General features: G+C 43.8%; 1 long non-coding RNA gene across 2 annotated transcripts in view; it reads left to right on the top strand.

Annotated features, from left to right (window-relative positions):
- The window catches only part of LOC137318391 (uncharacterized), a 301286-nt gene that overhangs the window by 203029 nt on the left and 80230 nt on the right, over nt 1-18027 (top strand). For both annotated transcript variants that reach the window (XR_010961876.1, XR_010961875.1), the window contains exon 3: nt 12736-12833. This is a non-coding gene — a long non-coding RNA (uncharacterized lncRNA). The remainder of the gene's footprint in view (nt 1-12735; nt 12834-18027) is intronic.

Genomic DNA, 18027 nt, shown 5'->3' with positions numbered 1-18027 from the left:
GATGGTGTGTGACTTGGAGGGGAACGTGCAGGTAGTGTTGTTCCCATGTGCCTGCTGCTCTTGTCCTTCTAGGTGGTAGAGGTCGCGGGTTTGGTAGGTGCTGTCGAAGAAGCCTTGGTGAGTTGCTGCAGTGCATCCTGTGGATGGTACACACTGCAGCCACAGTGCACCGGTGGTGAAGGGAGTGAATGTTTAGGATGGTAGATGGGGTGCCAATCAAGCGGGCTGCTTTATCTTGGATGGTGTCGAGCTTCTTGAGTGTTGTTGGAGCTGCACTCATCCAAGCAAGTGGAGAGTATTCCATCACACTCCTGACTTGTGCCTTGTAGATGGTGGAAAGGCTTTGGGGAGTCAGGAGGTGAGTCACTCGCCGCAGAATACCCAGCCTCTGACCTGCTCTCGTAGCCACAGTATTTATGTGGCTGGGCCAGTTAAGTTTCTGGTCGATGGTGACCCCCAGGATGTTGATGGTGGGGGATTGGGCGATGGTAATGCCGTTGAATGTCAAGGGGAGGTGGTTAGACTCTCTCTTGTTGGAGATGGTCATTGCCTGGCACTTATCTGGCGCGAATGTTACTTGCCACTTATGAGCCCAAGCCTGGATGTTGTCCAGGTCTTGCTGCATGCGGGCACGGACTGCTTCATTATTTGAGGGGTTGCGAATGGAACTGAACACTGTGCAATCATCAGCGAACATCCCCATTTCTGACCTTATGATGGAGGGAAGGTCATTGATGAAGCAGCTGAAGATGGTTGGGCCTAGGACACTGTGATTTAGACAAGTTGGGTGAGTGGGCAAGAACATGGCAGAGGCAGTATCACGTGGATAAATGTGAGGTTATCCACTTTGGTTGTAAAAACAGAAAGGCAGATTATTATCTGAATGGTGATAGATTGGGAAAAGGGAAGGTGCAATGAGACCTGGGTGTCCTTGTACACCAGTTGCTGAAAGCGAGCACTCAGGTGCAGCAAGCAGTTAGGAAGGCGAATGGTATGTTGGCCTTCATTGCAAGAGGATTTGAGTGCAGGAGCAGGGATGTCTTACTGCAGTTGTACGGGGCCTTAGTGAGACCACATCTGGAGTATTGTGTGTAGTTTTGGTCTCCTTATCTGAGGAAGGATGTCCTTGCCATGGAGGGAGTGCAACAAAGGTTTACCAGACTGATTCCTGGGATGGCAGGACTGATGTATGAGGAGAGATTGGATCGACTAGGCCTATATTCACTGGCGTTTAGAAGAATGAGAGGTGATCTCATCGAAACATATAAAATTCTAACAGGACTAGACAGACTAGATGCAGGGAGGATGTTCCCGATGGCTGGGGAATCCATAACCAGGGGTCACAGTCTCAGGATACGGGGTATGCCATTTAGAACCGAGATGAGGAGAAATTTCTTCAGAGATGGTGATGAACCTGTGGAATTCTCTACCACAGAAGGCAGTGGAGACCAAGTCATTAGATGTATTCAAGAAGGAGATAGATATATTTCTTAATGCTAAAGGGATCAAGGGATATGGGGAAAAAGCGTGAACAGGGTACTGAGTTAGACGATCAGCCATGATCATTTTGAATGGTGGAGCAGGCCCGAAGGGCCAAATGGCCTATTCTTGCTCCTATTTTCTATGTTTCTTTCCTGAACACCTTGTATCCAGGAATATTTAGTACTCAATCGTGGCCTTTTTGAGCCAGGTCTCCGTTATTGCCATGACATCGTATTCCCATGTGGCTATTTGTGCCTGCAGCTCACCAACCTTGTTTACCACGTTTTGTGTGTTTACACGCATGCACTGCAAACCAGTCTTAGACTTTCTTGTTCTCTCTCTTAGTCTGATCCAACCTAATACTGTACTATTACTTGCTCTAGTGCTATCTTTCTCCCCCGATCCTTTGTGCCCCTTATTTCTCTTTCCAATGCTACATCCTGGTGCCCATCCACCTGCCAAATTAGTTTAAATCTTCTCCCCCCACGACAGTACTATCGAACCTCCCCGCGAGGAAATTGGTCCCAGCTCCGTTGAGGTGCAATCCGTTCGGCCTGTACAGGTTCCACCTTCCCCAGAACTGCTCCCAATGCCCCAGGGATCTAAAGCCCTCCCTCCTGCACCATTTCTCCAGCCATGTATTCATCTGTTCTATCCTCTTATTTCTATACTCATTAGCTTGTGGCACCGGGAATAATCCAAAGATTACTACCTTTGAGGTCCTGCTTCTTACTCTCTTTCCTTACTCCTTAAAATCTTCCTGCAGGACCTCATCCCTCTTTCTACCTATGTCGTTGGTACCGATATGGACCACGACCTCTGGCTGTTCACCCTCCCCCCACAGAATGTTCTGCAGCAGCTCAGTGACATCCTTGACCCTGGCACCAGGGAGGCAACATACCATCCAGAAATCATGTCTACGGCCGCAGAAACGCCTGTCTGCTCCCCTAACTATACAATCTCCTATCACTATTGCTCTCCTGACCTTTCTCCTCCCCCCCCTGTACAGCTGAGCCATCCATGGTGCTGTGGACTTGGCTCTGGCTGCACTCCGCAGAGGAACCCTCTCCCTCACCAGTATTCACTGGTTAGAGAGTGAGATGCCCTTAGGGGACTCCTGCACAAGGAAACCCCCAGTGGTGGAGAGCTTTGGGAACCATAGGTCCAAAGTCACCCGTTCCTCACAAACATGCTACACTTGCCATCTTATGCCTCAAATTACTCCTATACAATGTCCCAAAATATTTTTTCCTGAAGGAAATCAATATAATTTGCATTTGAATGAATCAACACTATCTGCTTCCACCGTCTCCCCAGGGAGCCAGTTCCATAGATTCACCACTCGCTCACTGAAATAATGCAGCATAGTTTGCAGATGTAATTGGCTGGAAAATCGGGGCACAATAAATCAGGCACTTAGTTCCACTCCTGATTCTCCTACTGGTCCAGGGAGACTCCCCACCAATAATAGAGGCTCACAGTTTAGGATGTTTGGGGTATAAGTGACTCTCCTATACATCAAAGAAATAAAAACATATATGTGAAGACACCATATATTCTCCAGCTTTTCCAGAAATTGTAAAACCTATGCCAAACCACGAGAGACCCTACAAATTCTCTTTAAAATGTTGTGAGTGTCAAGCACCAACAATACTCAATTAATGCTTCAGACCTATACATGTCTTGGACCATTAATTCTCATAACAGTGCTGTTATCTTTGGGATCAGATATATTTCAGAGAGACAACATAAAAACCTAGGGGTTCTCTCAATCACCCGCCATAAGATCGGCAGAAACCCTGTAAAAATGGCATAAATGGCTATTTTACTCCATTTCTCTGGGCTTTCCACCAATTTCCCACCAAAGTTACAGTTGGAAATCAGGAGAAACCTTGTGGAAATTTTACCCCTGGGTCAGATGTTCCAAATGGGACTGGAGTAATTTTCAAAGTTTGTTTTCTATTTTTCAACGAAAGGGGATGGCCCCTTTAAACTGCCAGCTTAATTCAGTGGTAGCAAACTCAAGTGCCCTGATAACCCCCTCCACGACGGGCGGGAGAGGGTCGGGAGGTGGTTAAAAAATTAAATACCGGACCGCGACCCCAACCCATCGCGCACACACCCCCGCTGCCCTTTTTATGGTGGCGGATATCGGGGCATCCATTTAATTAACATATTTAATTTAGGCTCCCACAGTGCAATTGGGAGCCTGATTTAAAATTTACTGTTGCTGCATGGGTTGGGAGACTCAACAGTGGAAGGGAGGGGGGAGCTGCCGGCTCCACAAGGTAAACGCCCCTTTCAGCACTCCTTGTGGGCCAGAAAAAGCAGGAGCGCTCCTCCTGGCCCCTCAAAGAAGCACTCGGCCTCTCCCAGCCCTGAATGCCAACCTCCCCCAGCTTTCCTGATCGCCGGCCTCTCCGACCTCCCGATCGCGGGCTTCTTTGACTTCCCGATTGCCAGGAACTGTCCACAAGAGTCTCCAGCTGCAGCCGAATGCCGGGTGGGAAACGGAGCTAAAAAATGTTAATGAGGTCCTGCTTGTAAGATCGGCAGGACCTCCGCGCCACCGGCCTTGCCAGGTTCTTCAGCGATTTTCGGTCTCACCCGCACTCTCCCCGCCTCCCCATAAATAACGGGGCCTCTGAGTCAGAATGTTGTGGGTTCAACCCCACTCCAAGACTTAAGCACAAAATCTAGGCTGACATTTCAGTGCAATACTAAGGGAGTACTCTATTCTCAGAACTGCTACCCTTTGAAAGTCACGACTACTTTCATCTCCAATTCTGCATCTGATCCACCTTCCCGTCACACGACACACCCCAACAGCAGCGCTAACTTCTAAAAGTTACCTCTTTTTCTTAGCTATATTCTGCATTTAGATTGCTCATTTGTCTGCACTACAAATCTATCTGTACTATTCATTTCATAATAAATGGGAAAGAAATGTTCAACCATCCCTCTCACCCCATTCTATATACCTTACCTCTCCCTAATAAGAATTTTTGATGGGTGTGTTATTTTCAGCCAAGAAAGAGCAGTTGAAGCTTTATCATCATCATTGTCATCTCATTTGTTGGTACAATCACATGGTTACCACAGACCAATGAGCAGGGGCTACCATAGGCCAATGACAGATGAGAGCTTTCCAGTCACTGTTCCCATGGACCAATCACAAAGCACTATAAAACAATGATGGTGAGTTACCATGGAAATGGTCCAGTGGTTACCAGGGACCAAGTAGTTATTACAGTATGACTTGTCTGAACTAAATATATCTCTGTTAATTTAATAATAAATGGGAGAAAAGTGCTAAACATTCTCTTTGCAATTTATGATCCTAGAAACACATTTATGTAGGGAATTAATTTTGCAGATCAAGTCCATTGCTACTTAGCCTGGTACACAGTCCTGTCAATCAAACTCAGAGCAATCGGGATGGTTATGTGATTAATTGTAGCTAATGAGATTACTAGAAAGCGATATGGACAGAATGAATGCATAAACGCCACGGCTAATGAAATTGCTGAGAAACACATACACCAGTGTTTTTATGACAGACTCGTCCATCTCCCATGTGAGGCAAACAGCCCGAAATCCACTCCTGCACAAGGGCGAGTTGCCTGTGGAAGCACGACAGGCTCTGGCAGCTCGCCCAGATTGCTTAGATGAGGCCCGAGGCCCAAGTGGAGTTCGAGGAGGCACAGTAACAGCAAATGGCATCATCCTTTGAGGAAGAATTGGGTGAAGGTGAGGGACAACTGAAAAAAGGAAGGCAACTCAACACCTGTCAGCCAGAAAGAACAGGGAGCAGTTGATCGCTCAGTGCTTTTGTTGACCTACTCAATCCACTGACCCGAAAAGTAACAAGGAGCCGCTTTGCATTTACAGTTCTTGTTACCCCTTTCATTCTGCATTAAAGAACAGTCAAACCATTCAGCCAATCTCTACATCACTGACATTCTGACAATACAGACTAATTAGCTGCAATCAAAAGAGACCAAACATCAAACTCCCAATTTTGAAAAATGGTGATGAATTTATTTACAAACAGGAGAGCGACACCCAAGTGCTCAACTCATGGTGCTTTTCTTAACAGAAGGTTTCCTCACTCTACAACCCCTATGTGGTGCTGCCCCCAGTGGCTCAGCTGGTGGAAGGCTGCTGTGGCTCATGTGGGGACCCTTGTGGTTGGCAACTCCAGGATGCTCGAGCCTGAGAGGGCTCGGCTGCAGACTGCAGATGGCTACACTTTGGCTTCTGCAGGAGCAGTCTGGCCCAGCGGCTTTTTGGCGCCGTACTGGGCATTGGTTGAGAAGGGTGACGAGGGACCAGAGACTGCACGACATCAGTTTGAGCTTCCAGAGTGCTGATGCCATGCGAGATGACACCACACAGGCTGAAAGTGGACTCCTCCATACTTTCAACCATGGTGGTAAAACTCCTTGGCAGGACTGTGTGAGGCAAGCAGTTATCTTCTCATTGCTGGACCCCTGAGATCTTCATCTCTGTCTTCCTCTGCAGAGCTGGGAGAGGATCTCGCCCTCCAGAGAGCTGTCTCCTAGACTATCTTTTCCACCACTAGCTGCACACTAGTGCTCGGTGCATCACCATGTGTAGATGCCTCTACCTCGGTCAATAACCCAGCTGCCATGCCAATCTCTGTGCTGCTACTTGGGAGTGATAAAGCGCGTAATGATGCCTCCTCAGAAGGACTCTCCTCCTCTGAGGTGTCTTCTTTGGGGGGCTATAGCTGTTGAGAAGGATCTAGACAAAAGAGAAAAGGAAGAAGAGTTGGATGGCTTTGGAAGACTGTACAGTTACAATATTACTTAAAGGGTAAGTCATGTCTGATTAACGTAGTTGAATTTTTTGAGGAGGTAACTAACATGGTAGATAAGGGAGTGTCTATGGATCTTATTTCTATGGACTTCCAGATGGCATTCGATAAGGTTCCACACAAGCGACTGTTAGCAAAAATGAGAGCACATGGAATTGGAGGCAACCTATTGACATGGATAGAGAATTGGTTAGGAGGTAGGAGACAGAGAGTAGGGATAATGGGTATGTACTCCATTTAGCAGGGTGTGACTAGTGGTGTCCCCCAGGAATCTGTACTGGGGCCTCAGCTTTCACTATATTTATCAATGACTTAGGTGAATAGAAAGCCGTATATAGGAACTGTGGATGAGCAGAGAGATTTAGGGGTCTAATTACAGAAATCACTAAAAACTAGTGGACAGGTACAAAAAATAATTAAAACGGCTAATGGAATGTTGGCCTTTATCTCAAGTGGGCTGGAATACAAAGGGGTGGAAGTTCTGCTACATTTATATAAAGCTCTGGTTAGACCGCATCTGGAGTACTGCGTTCAGTTCTGGGCACCAAACTTCAAGAAGGATATATTGGCCTTGGAGGGGGTGCTGCGCAGGTTCACCAGAATGATACTGGGGCTAAAAGGATTAAATTATGAGGACAGACTAGGCTTGTATTCCGTTTAGTATAGAAGAATAAGAGGTGATCTAATTGAGGTGTTTAAGATGATTAAAGGATTTAATAGGGTAGAAAGAGAGAAACAATTTCCTCTGGTAGGGGTGTCCAGAACAAGGGGGCATATCCTTAAAATGAGAGCTCGGCTGTGCAGGGGTGATGCCAGAAAGCACTCCTTCACACAAAGGGTAGTGGGATTCTAGAATTCTCTCCTCAAAAAGCTGCTGAGGCTAGGTCAATTGAAAAATTCAAAACTGAGATAGATAGATTTTGTTAGGTCAGGGTATTAAAGGGTATGGAGCAAAGGTGGGTTCATCGAGTTACATTGAGTCTCCAGCACAGAAACAAGCCATTCAGCCCAACTCGTCTATGCCAGGGTTTATCCTCCACACGAGCCTTCTCCCACCCTCTTCATCTAACTCTATCAGCATATCCTTCTATTCCTTTCTCCCTCATGTGCTTATCTAGCTTCCCCTTAAATGCATCAATGCTATTTGCCTCAACTACTTCTTGTGGTAGCGAGTTCCACATTCTAACCACTCTTTGGGTAAAGAAGTTTCTCCTGAATTCCCCATTGGATTTTTTAGTGACTATCTTATATTTATGACCTCTGGTTTCGGATTCCCCACAAGTGGAAACATTTTCTCTACGTCTATCCTATCAAACCCTTTCATTACCTTAAAGACCTCTATCAGGTCACCCCTCAGTCTTCTCTTTTCTAGAGAATAAAGCACCAGCTTGTTCAGCCTTTCCTGATTAGTATATCCTCTCAGTTCTGGTATCATCCCTGTGAATCTTTTTTGCACCTTCTCCAATGCCTCTATATCCTTTTTATAATATGGAGACCAGAACTGTGCACAGTACTCCAGGTTCTATACAGGTTTAACATAACTTCTCTGCTTTTCAATTCTATCCCTCTAGAAATGAACCCCAGTACTTGGTTTGCTTTTTTTATGGCCTTACTAACCTTTGTCGCTACTTTTAGTGATTTGTGTATCTGTATCCCTAGATCCCTTTTCTCGTCTACCCTATTTAGACGTTTATTATCCAAGCAGTGTATGACCTCCTTATTCTTCCGACCGAAATGCACCGCCTCACCCTTATCTATATTGAAATTAATTTGCCAGTTACATGCCCAATCTGCAAGTTTAGTCTTCTTGTATTTTGTTGCATTCTTCCTTTGTATTAACTATACCCTCTAATTTGGTGTCGTCCGCAAATTATGAAATTGTATTTCCAATTCCCGAGTCCAAATCATTACTGTAAATTGTGAACAACAGCACCGATCCCTGGGGAACACCACTTCCCACCTTTTGCCAGTCTGAGTAGCTACTTTTGACCCCTACACTCTGATTTCTGATTTCTAGCCAGCTTGCTATCCATTCTGCTACCTGTCTCCTGAATCCACATGCTCTGTCCTTAGTCATGAGTCTACTAAAAACATGTTCACTTACTAAAGTCTCCCTTGCAGATGCCACTGATGCTGCGTGCTGTTCAATGGCATTCTGCCGAGTAGAGAACAACATCAGCTAACTGTATACCAACCATTTGAATCATGTTCTGTGTGAGTGATGGACCCTTTCATGCCCCTATAGTACCTTCCATTTCATAGCTGGCTTCGGTAGTTCCGAGTCACAAAGTGACTCAACAGGGACTGTGCCAAAGCTATGAATTCACCCTCTATTTCTCACGAGTGCCCCTTTCTCACAATCATGTGGAATGACCTACTCTGTGCTTCTTCCACTAAATCAGGGAAACCTTTCAGAATATATCTCTGGGCTGGTGCCCGCTTAAAGTTTTTAAAATTTCTTCTTAGGATATGGACAACACTGGCATGGCAGTATACACTGACCATCCCTCATTGCCCTGAGGGCATTAAGAGTCAACCACATAGTGTGGAACTGGAGTCACATGTAGGCCAGACCAGGTATAGGAGGCAGGTTCCCTTCCCTGAAGGAAATTACCAAACCAGTTGGGTTTAACTAACAATCTGGCAGCTTTCATGGTTATTTTCTGGTGCCAGCCCACAATTTACCAGATTTATTGAATTCTTGCCAAGTGAGATTTTAACTCATGGACTTAAAAATTGGTTCATGTCGCACCTGTTTTACAGGTGTAAAATAGACGCCTAAGCGTCCAATATAGCGGGCGGCATACACATGCGCATTCCACGCCGGAAGTCCGTCATCTACCATATTGGTAAAGACAAGAAAAAAGGAGTATGGAGCCGTGCCTGAAACAGGAGTTAGGCCCATTGCATATGTAAATAAGGGGCCTAATGTTTGTTTAAGAACCCCCTTTGCAAAATTAGTCTGCAATGAATGGCTCCACTCCAGTGCCGAAGACCATTGCCGGCTCCCACTCAGTCCCCCGGCTCCCTTCCGATCACCTCCCCACCCCAACCGATCGCCCCCTCCCTCCCGATTGCTTTCCCCCCTCCTGAATGCTCTAACCCTCCCATTAGCCCCTCCGAATTGCCTCCCTCACTCCCAGCACCTACCGGCATAGCGGCCCAATGCTGATTTTCCAGTAAGCTACCTGGAGACACCCATCATGTGTCCGCAGCAATGTCAAAGCTGGCAAAATGTAAGAATAATGGAGCAGAACAATGAAAAAAAAATCCAAACCTGGAGGAATACCCATCAAAACCAACTAATCGAGGCAGCAAAATGCAGTAAAGCATAAAGGCGAAATGCAGATAGAAAAAATAAATCAACAAGCTAACTTCTCCCTTTAAGAAGCCTGCTTCAACAGGCCAGGTCCTGGGATTCCAGCCCGTACAGATTTAAGGGTGTGGTTTGCATTGTGAGTGGACCCTCACCCATACTTAAATAAGACTGGGCATGCCAGTAGCCCAGTCGCATTATTCACCTCCAAATCACCTGTTGGAAAATTGGATGGCCCATGAATCGCTCATTCGAGGTTGGACCCTTGATTTTTTTCTCCACAACTGGTGTTTGCAAGACCATAAAGGGCACGAGCCCTCCCTAAATTGTTTGTTTTCATCTTTCCAAAATATTAACATTTCTTTGCTTTCACTGACCTACATTGGCTCCCAGTCCCACCACCCCTCTTATCCTTGAGTTTAAATCCCTCCCTGGCATTGCCCCCTCTACCTCTGAGCCTCCTAAAGTCCTACAAACCCTCTGCCCCGACTCCAGCCTCTTGTGCACTCCAGCCCCTTTTCCCCAACACTAGTGGCCGTGCCTTCAGCCACATAGGCCCCACGCTCTGGAATTCCCTCGCTAAATCCTTCCACCTCTAACCCCTGTTTCTTTGGCTCAGCGTCCGTTTCTTCACGCCTCTATGAAGCCTTGGGATTTTTTTTATGTTAAGGGCTCTATATAAATGTAAATTGTTGTTGTTGCTGTTGTTGATTAGAAGTAGTTTGAATCTCAATATTGTACCCCCCCCCAAAAAATGTATAAAATTAAAAAAAACACAATGGTGCCATAACACAGTCGTCAGTGTGAGATGTGCCAATCCACAGGGCAGCACTGGTTCATCTGATATCTATTAGTCCTGCAGGGTGAGCTCTGATCTAAGCCAGACCACTGTATGCAGTCAGGGAGCAGAGAGGGGAAACTGGAAGGCAACATATTTAGACCCTTCACAACAACCCTCACTTGCCAGTAGAATGGAACTAGCAGAGGCCTGGAAGTAGGTCACTGACCCTCTTTATTTGTACGTGGCAAAACAACATAAGCAGGTGCAGTACTGGTCTAACAATCCATAATTTGCAAGTTCAAATCTCACCATGGCAAGTTGTGAAATTTAACTTTTTAAAAGTCTGGTAATTTATGAAAGTTGCCAGATTGTTGTAAAAACCCAACTGGGTCACTAATGCCCTTCAGGGAAATGAACCTGCCACCCCTACCTGGTCTGGCCTACTTGTGACTCCAGTCCCACATAATGTGGTTGACTTTCAATGCCATTAGGGCACCCAGGAATGGGCAATAATTATTGCCTTGCTAGTATTGCCCTCATCACAGGAACAATTTTTTTTTAAGTTAGAACTGAGAGAAAAATAATCAACCTAAATGACTTGCTAGTATTGCCCTCATCACAGGAACAATTTTTTTTTAAGTTAGAACTGAGAGAAAAATAATCAACCTAAATGAATTCAACTTTAAAAACACAGACGTCTGATCTAACACCACCAATGATCTCATCCAACTTCCTCAACTTATTCCAATTAGTGTCTGCCGGCCAAGGGTGTCTCGTGTGCAGGCAGCACTGGTCCCAAGTAAATAATTAATCAGGTCTATTTTTGTAGAATACATCAAAAGAGCCTATCTGCTGCTTCTCTCATCGTCAGGGCGACTGCACACTGGCACCACGACTACTGCAAGATGTAGCATTCTGCTCTGTCTTCTGTTTGTCGCCATTCCTGCTAATTAGCATGAAAATGTCAGGAAAGGAATAGCTCCTCAGGGGCTGTGACAAGCTGTCAGTTTGGCATAAAGCAATTTAAATCCTCCGATTAGACTAGTGAGCAGCTATGGTGAAACAAAATCCTGTACAGTAATCATCAGCAAAATCAACTGCCCCAGTTGCTCCAATCTTTTTGCATCAATCCCAGTATTATTTAAAATTAACTCTTTCAGCAGTGAATGTTCTTTCCACGTGAATTTTGTCATCTAACCATGAATAGATAGAATGTTGTGGATGTGTGAGACTGTATTATGTACGATTAAAGAAACTTGCACGTTGTCAGAACATGGTACTTAAGAACCATTCTCGTTTTCAAAGGGCTAATGAGGACTGATGTACCTACAGGAAATTTAATGCTTCCATTATATCAAAAGTTTTTTTTCCCAAGCAACGCTGAGATGGTATTTCTATGATAAAATAGCAATGTTTCTAAACAGCTTTAATGCCGAATATCAATTCTAAGACCAGAGTGTTATAAATTGGAAGCCCAGCATCGTGGATTATTCAAACTTGCTGTCCTAAGAAGAATGGAATCAGAAAATACAATTTGTCCATCAAGCCCCTTCTTTTGACAAGTGTACAATCAGTTCCATCCTAGATTTAACCCAATCCTGAGCAACAGTTGTGCAAAGATTCCCTCTGCTTCCCCATGATAAATGAAGACAAATTTCAGAATGTCTATCTAACTTTACATCCTACTATTTCATCCTTGACTGGTTGGCATGGAAGGGTATGTTTTCCTGCCCAGGTGCTGAAGCAGTGAGACTGGAATGTGGGGAGCATAAAGTTCAATGAATTTCCTCCTCTCCTCTTCCACCCCCTGATTTTCCAGAGTTGGTCCTTGCTTAGACATGGTGATATCCTGACCCATAATATGTCTGGAGTTCGCCAAGGAAATACGATGGGAAATTGAGCACTTCAGCAGCGTTTACAGAGCTGTGGGTAAAATTTAACGGGATGGAGCCACTTAATGGTAATAGTGATAAAAATTGTTATAGCTTTATTTAATGGCTGGTAGAATGGAGATAATATTGCATGAGGCAGATGTGAGGAGGGTTACCCTGCCAGGAAGTGGCGGCCATGGTCAACACTGCGTATAGTACCTGCAGGACCTGGGAATAGATCTGGAAGAAGATGCTACACCTTAAAGAACCTGCCAGGGTAAGACCACCCAACAGTGCCATTTACCAGGTAGATGGATTAAATATGCTTGCCACAGAGTGTTGTCTGTCAACTTATTCCACATTTACTGCCAGCCCATGCCAAACCCTCATCAACCTTACAGGTTTTTCATTGCTTATCATGCATGCCTATTCTCTTATGTTGCAGGTTGGCTGCAGGTGTGCTTGAAGAAAATAGTAAAGCTCTGTAACTGGCTCCCTGTTTATCTGGAGCCTATGGAGGCAATTGTCCTTGGTCACTGGCGGGTAAGTACACCAAGTCTTCCAGGTATGAGGAATAATAGCAAGTGCAGCCAGTGCAACTTAGTGAGGTACATGCCTTTTTTCATCTTGTACCACTTCAGTGATGGAGTACTGTATTTGGGACGTGTCCCAACCAACCCCCTTCATAAGACTTTACCTTGCTGCCCATCACAGGAGTCTGCAGATTGCAGCTAGGCACCTTATATCAGCCTGAGCTCCTATGAAAGTTAGTAGTGGAAGTTTTCCTTTCATGTGCCTTCTTCTTTTCATCTATTTCTGTTCTGCTGAAGTCCTCAAAAGAAAGAAAGAGAACTAGCATTTATATAGCACTTCTTATATCCTCGGGAAATCCCAAAATGCTGCACAACCAATGAATTACCTTTGAAGTACAATCACTGCTATGTAGGCAAACACCACAAACAGGAAATAAGATATGTGTCCAGTTAATCTAGTGTTGGTTAAGGAGGAATGTTGACGAGGACACTGGGAGAACTCCCTGCTGCTCTTTAAAAAAGTGCCATAGGACGTTATACATTCTCAAACTTCAGCTGTAAATGATTCACTCACAGTCCTCTGTTTGTTGGTAGCTAGTCCCAGCTTTCTAATTCACTGTAAGTGCCCAGCCCCTGTAACTCAGCACAAAACTAATTTATATTAAATTGACAGCATTCAAAGTGATCTGGAGAAATTGAAGAGATGGGCTGAAGAATGGCAAATGTGGATAAATATAACACAATGTACATTAGAACAGCAAATAAAATGTGTGCACACAAAGAACGGGTGTCCACTGGCACATTTAAAATAGACGCCTACAATTTCCACTGGGATAAATGGCTAAAAATGGCTGTTTCCGCCATTTCTCTAGGGTTCCCATCAACTTTCTGTCGAAGTTACAGTAGGAGATTGGGAGAGCCCTGTGGAAATTCTCCCCTAGATTGTTTTGGCTGAAATTACTGAAAGTGCCCAGTTAATGTGAAGCTGCTATAAAACAAGGCAGCTCACCAGACGGGCAAAGTCAGAATTACCACCTAGGTTTCAAATGTAAGAGCAGGATGAGCTCTTACTTGTTACTTTAATGTTCTTCATTTGAAATTCAATCATGATGTACAGCGAGATATGTGCACCTGGGTATATTTTTCGACAATTTTTGATGAGTTTCCTGGCTTAATAGAGGATTTGAATGAAAGATTTTCCACTACAAAAGGTAAAGAGCCTAACTGTAATGTGAGTGAGGAAGTGACTGCTGTATGGGGAAAAGGACTGACTGTGTTTTGAACATGGGGGAGTTGTGCTACAAACATTGCTAACACTGCAACAATTTTTCCAATTCCATTTTTCTTGTTTTGGGGAAAGGGAGCTTAATCCCTGCTCTAATCAAACTGAATTATCTCATAGCTGATAATAGAACCCGTTTTTAAACCAGTGTCAACATTAAACACTCCAAATGTACAACATAGCAAGACATAGAATATAGGGTTCTCTTTGCATCTTGACCCCAGTCTTGAAAGACCTCCCCCTTCTCCTCCTGATGTGAAGTTCCTAATTCCCAAACTATCCATCCATTTTACTTCCTGAGTGAAGCTACCAAATTATGAAGAGTGTGTGATGTGGCTGCATGCCAACTAGGAACGTAAGAGTGTCTAATTTAGCCAGGAACTAGATGAGGCATTTGGACTATCTTTAGAATCATAGAATGGAAAAGGAGGAGGTGTAGCCCTAATAATGAAGAACGACATAAGGACAGTGGTGAGAAAGGATCTTGGCTCAGAAGATCACAAAGTAGATGGAATCAGGTGGAAATAAGAAATAACAAGGGGCAGAAAGCTCTGGCACCCTAACAGTAGCTATACCATTGGACAGAGTATTAATCATGAAAAGTTAGGAGCTTGTAACAAAGGTAATGCAGTAATCATGGGGGACTTTAATCTTCATATAGACTGGGCAAATCAAATTGGCAAAGGTAGCCTGGAGGACGAGTTCATGGAATGCATTCGAGATGGTTTCCTAGAACAATATGTCAAGGAACAACCAGGGACTAGGCTATTTTAGATCTTAATTATTGTGTAATGAGACAGGGTTAATAGTAATCTCACAGTGAAGGGACCTCTGGGGAAGAGTGATCATAATCTGATAGACTTTCACATTGAGTTTGAGAGTGACATACTTAAGTCAGAAACCAGAGTCATAAACTTAAATAAAGCCTATTACATAGGTATGAGGGGCAATTTGGCTAAGGTAGATTGGGAAATTAGATTAAAGGGTATGACGCTTGATAAACAGTGGCAAACATTTAAAGAAATATTTCAATATTCTCAACAAATACACATTCCATTGAGAAATTAAAACTCCATGAGAAAAGTGATCCATCCATGGCTAACTAAAGAAATTAATGGTAGTATTAGATTAAAAGAAGAGGCCCGTAATGTTGCCAAGAAAAGTAGTAAGCCTGAGGATTGGGAGAGTTTTAGAAACCAGCAAAGGATGACAAAAAAACTGATAAAAAGGGAGAAAATAGAAAATGAAAGTGAACTAGCAAGAAATATAAAAACGGATTGTAAGAGCTTCTACAAGTATGCAAAAAGGAAGAGTAGTAAAAGTAAACGTTGGTCCCTTAGAGGCTGAGACAGGAGAAATTATAATGGGGAATCAGGAAATGGCAGATGCATTAAACAAATATTTTATATCTGTCTTCACAGTAGAAGACACAAAAAGCATGCCAGAAATAATGGGGAACCAAGGGTCTAATAAGAGTGAGGAACTTAAAGTAATTAATACCAGTAGAGAAAAAGTACTTGAGAAACTAATGGGACTAAAAGCCAATAAATCCTCTGGACCTAATGGCCTACATCCTAGGGTTCTATAAGAGGTGGCTGCAGAGGTAGTGGATACATTGGTTGTGATCTTCCAAAATTCCCTAGATTCTAGAATGGTCCCAGCGGTTTGGAAAGTAGCAAATGTAACCCTGCTATTCAAGAAAGGAGGGAAAGAGAAAACAGGGAATTACAAGCCAGTTAGCCTAACATCAGTCGTCGGGAAAATGCTGGAATCCATTATTAAGGAAGTGATAACAGGGCATTTAGAAAATCATAATATGATTAGGTAGAGTCAACACAGTTTTATGAAAGGGAAATCGTGTTTGACAAATTTATTAGAGTTTTTTGAGGATTTAACTAGCAGGTAAATAAAGGGGATCCAGTGGATGTAGTATATTTGGATTTTCAAAAGGCATTCGATAAGGTGCCACATAAAAGGTGGTTATGCAAGATAAGGGCTCATGGGTTTGAGGATAACATATTAGCATGGATAGAGAATTGGTTAACGGACAGAAAACAGAGAGTAGGGATAAACGGGTCATTTTCAGGTTGGCAGGTTGTAACCAGTGGAGTGCCGCAAGGATCGGTGCTTGGGCTTCAGCTATTTACAATCTATATTAGTGACTTAGATGAAGGGACCGAGTGTAATGTATCCAAGTTTGTTGACAATACAAAGCTAGGTGGGAAAGTAAGCTGTGAGAGGGACACAAAGAGTCTGCAAAGGGCTATAGACAGGTTAAGTGAGCAGGCAAGAAGGTGGCAGATGGAGTATAATGTAGGGAAATGTGAGGTTATTCACTTTGGTAGGAAGAATAGAAAAACTGAATATTTTTTAAATGGTGAGAAACTATTAAATGTTGGTGTTCAGAGAGATTTGGGTGTCCTCATACAAGAAACACAAAAAGTTAGCATGTAGGTACAGCAAGCAATTAGGAAGGCAAATGGCATGTTGGCCTTTATTACAAGGGGGTTGGAGTACAAAAGTAAGGAAGTCTTACTACAATTGTACAGGGCTTTGTGAGACTTCACCTGGAGTACAGTTTTGGTCTCCTTATCCAAGGAAGGATATACTTGCCTTAGAGGCGGTGCAATGAAGGTTCACTAGATTAATTCCTGGGATGAGAGGGTTGTCTGATGAGGAGAGATTGAGTAGAATGGGCCTATATTCTCTGGAATTTAGAAGAATGAGAGGTGATCTCATTGAAACGTATAAATTTCTGAGGGGGCTTCACAGGGTAGATGCTGAGAGGTTGTTTCCCCTGGCTGGAGAGTCTAGAACTAGGGGGCATCGTCTCAAGATAAGAGGTCAGCCATTTAAGACCGAGATGAGGAGGAACTTCTTCACTCGGAGGGTTGTGAATGTTTAGAATTCTCTACCCCCAGAGGGTGGTGGATGTTAAGTCGTTGATTATATTCAAGGCTGAGATTGATAGATTTTTGGACTCTAGAGGAATCAAGGGATATGGGGATCGAGAGAGAAAGTGGAGTTGAGGTCGAAGATCAGCCATGATTTGATTGAATGGGGGAGCAGGCTCGAGGGGCCGTATGGCCTACTCCTGATCCTATTTCTTATGTTCTTTTAAGTAGAAATGCTCTGACAGGAATAATTCAAACTGAAATGTGGAAGCTATGAATCTAATCTATTTTCTGAAAAAGACAGACAAGCAGAGGTTGTCGTAGTGGTCTACGTGCAACAAAAACAACAACTTGCATTGATTTAGCAACTCGAATGTAGCAAAATGTCCCAAGGTGCTCATGTAAAAACAAGGCGAGCTATCCGCAGAGACAAGCAATCATCTATGTAGAGATAAGCAATAGTTTATATAGGGATAAGTAGTGGTTTGTGTAGGGAAAGCAATGGTTTGTGTAGGGATAAACAGTGGTTTGTGTAGAAACAAGTAGTGGTTTGTGTAGAGACTGGTAATGGTTTGTGTAGAGACCTGCAGTGGTTTCTGTAGAGACAAGCGATGGTTTGTGTATAAACAAGCAATGGATTGTGTAACGACAAGCAGTGCTTTGTGAAGCGACAGTCATTTGTGTAGTGACAAGCCTTGATTTGAGTAGAAACCAGCAATGGTTTTTGTAAAGACAAGCAATTGTTTGCATAGAGAGAAGCAATGGTTTATGTAGAGACCTGCAGTGGTTTCTGTAGGGACAAGCAATGGTTTGTGATGAGACAAGCAATGGTTTGTATAAAACCAATCAGTGGTTTGTGGAGAGATGTACAAAGGTTTGAGTAGAAACAAGGATTGGTTTGTGTAAGGATAAGCGGTGGTTCGTACAAAAACAAGCAGTAGTTTGTGGAGAGACAATCAGTGGTTTGTGTAGAAGCGAGCAATGGTTTGTGGGGGTGAGACAAGTAGTGGTTTGTGTAAAAACAAGAA

Source organism: Heptranchias perlo, chromosome 3, assembly GCF_035084215.1.
Source record: "Heptranchias perlo isolate sHepPer1 chromosome 3, sHepPer1.hap1, whole genome shotgun sequence".
In the NCBI taxonomy this organism is placed as follows: domain Eukaryota; kingdom Metazoa; phylum Chordata; class Chondrichthyes; order Hexanchiformes; family Hexanchidae; genus Heptranchias; species Heptranchias perlo.
Note: the sequence above shows the minus strand (reverse complement) of the source record. Positions and strands in the feature narration are given on the sequence as shown.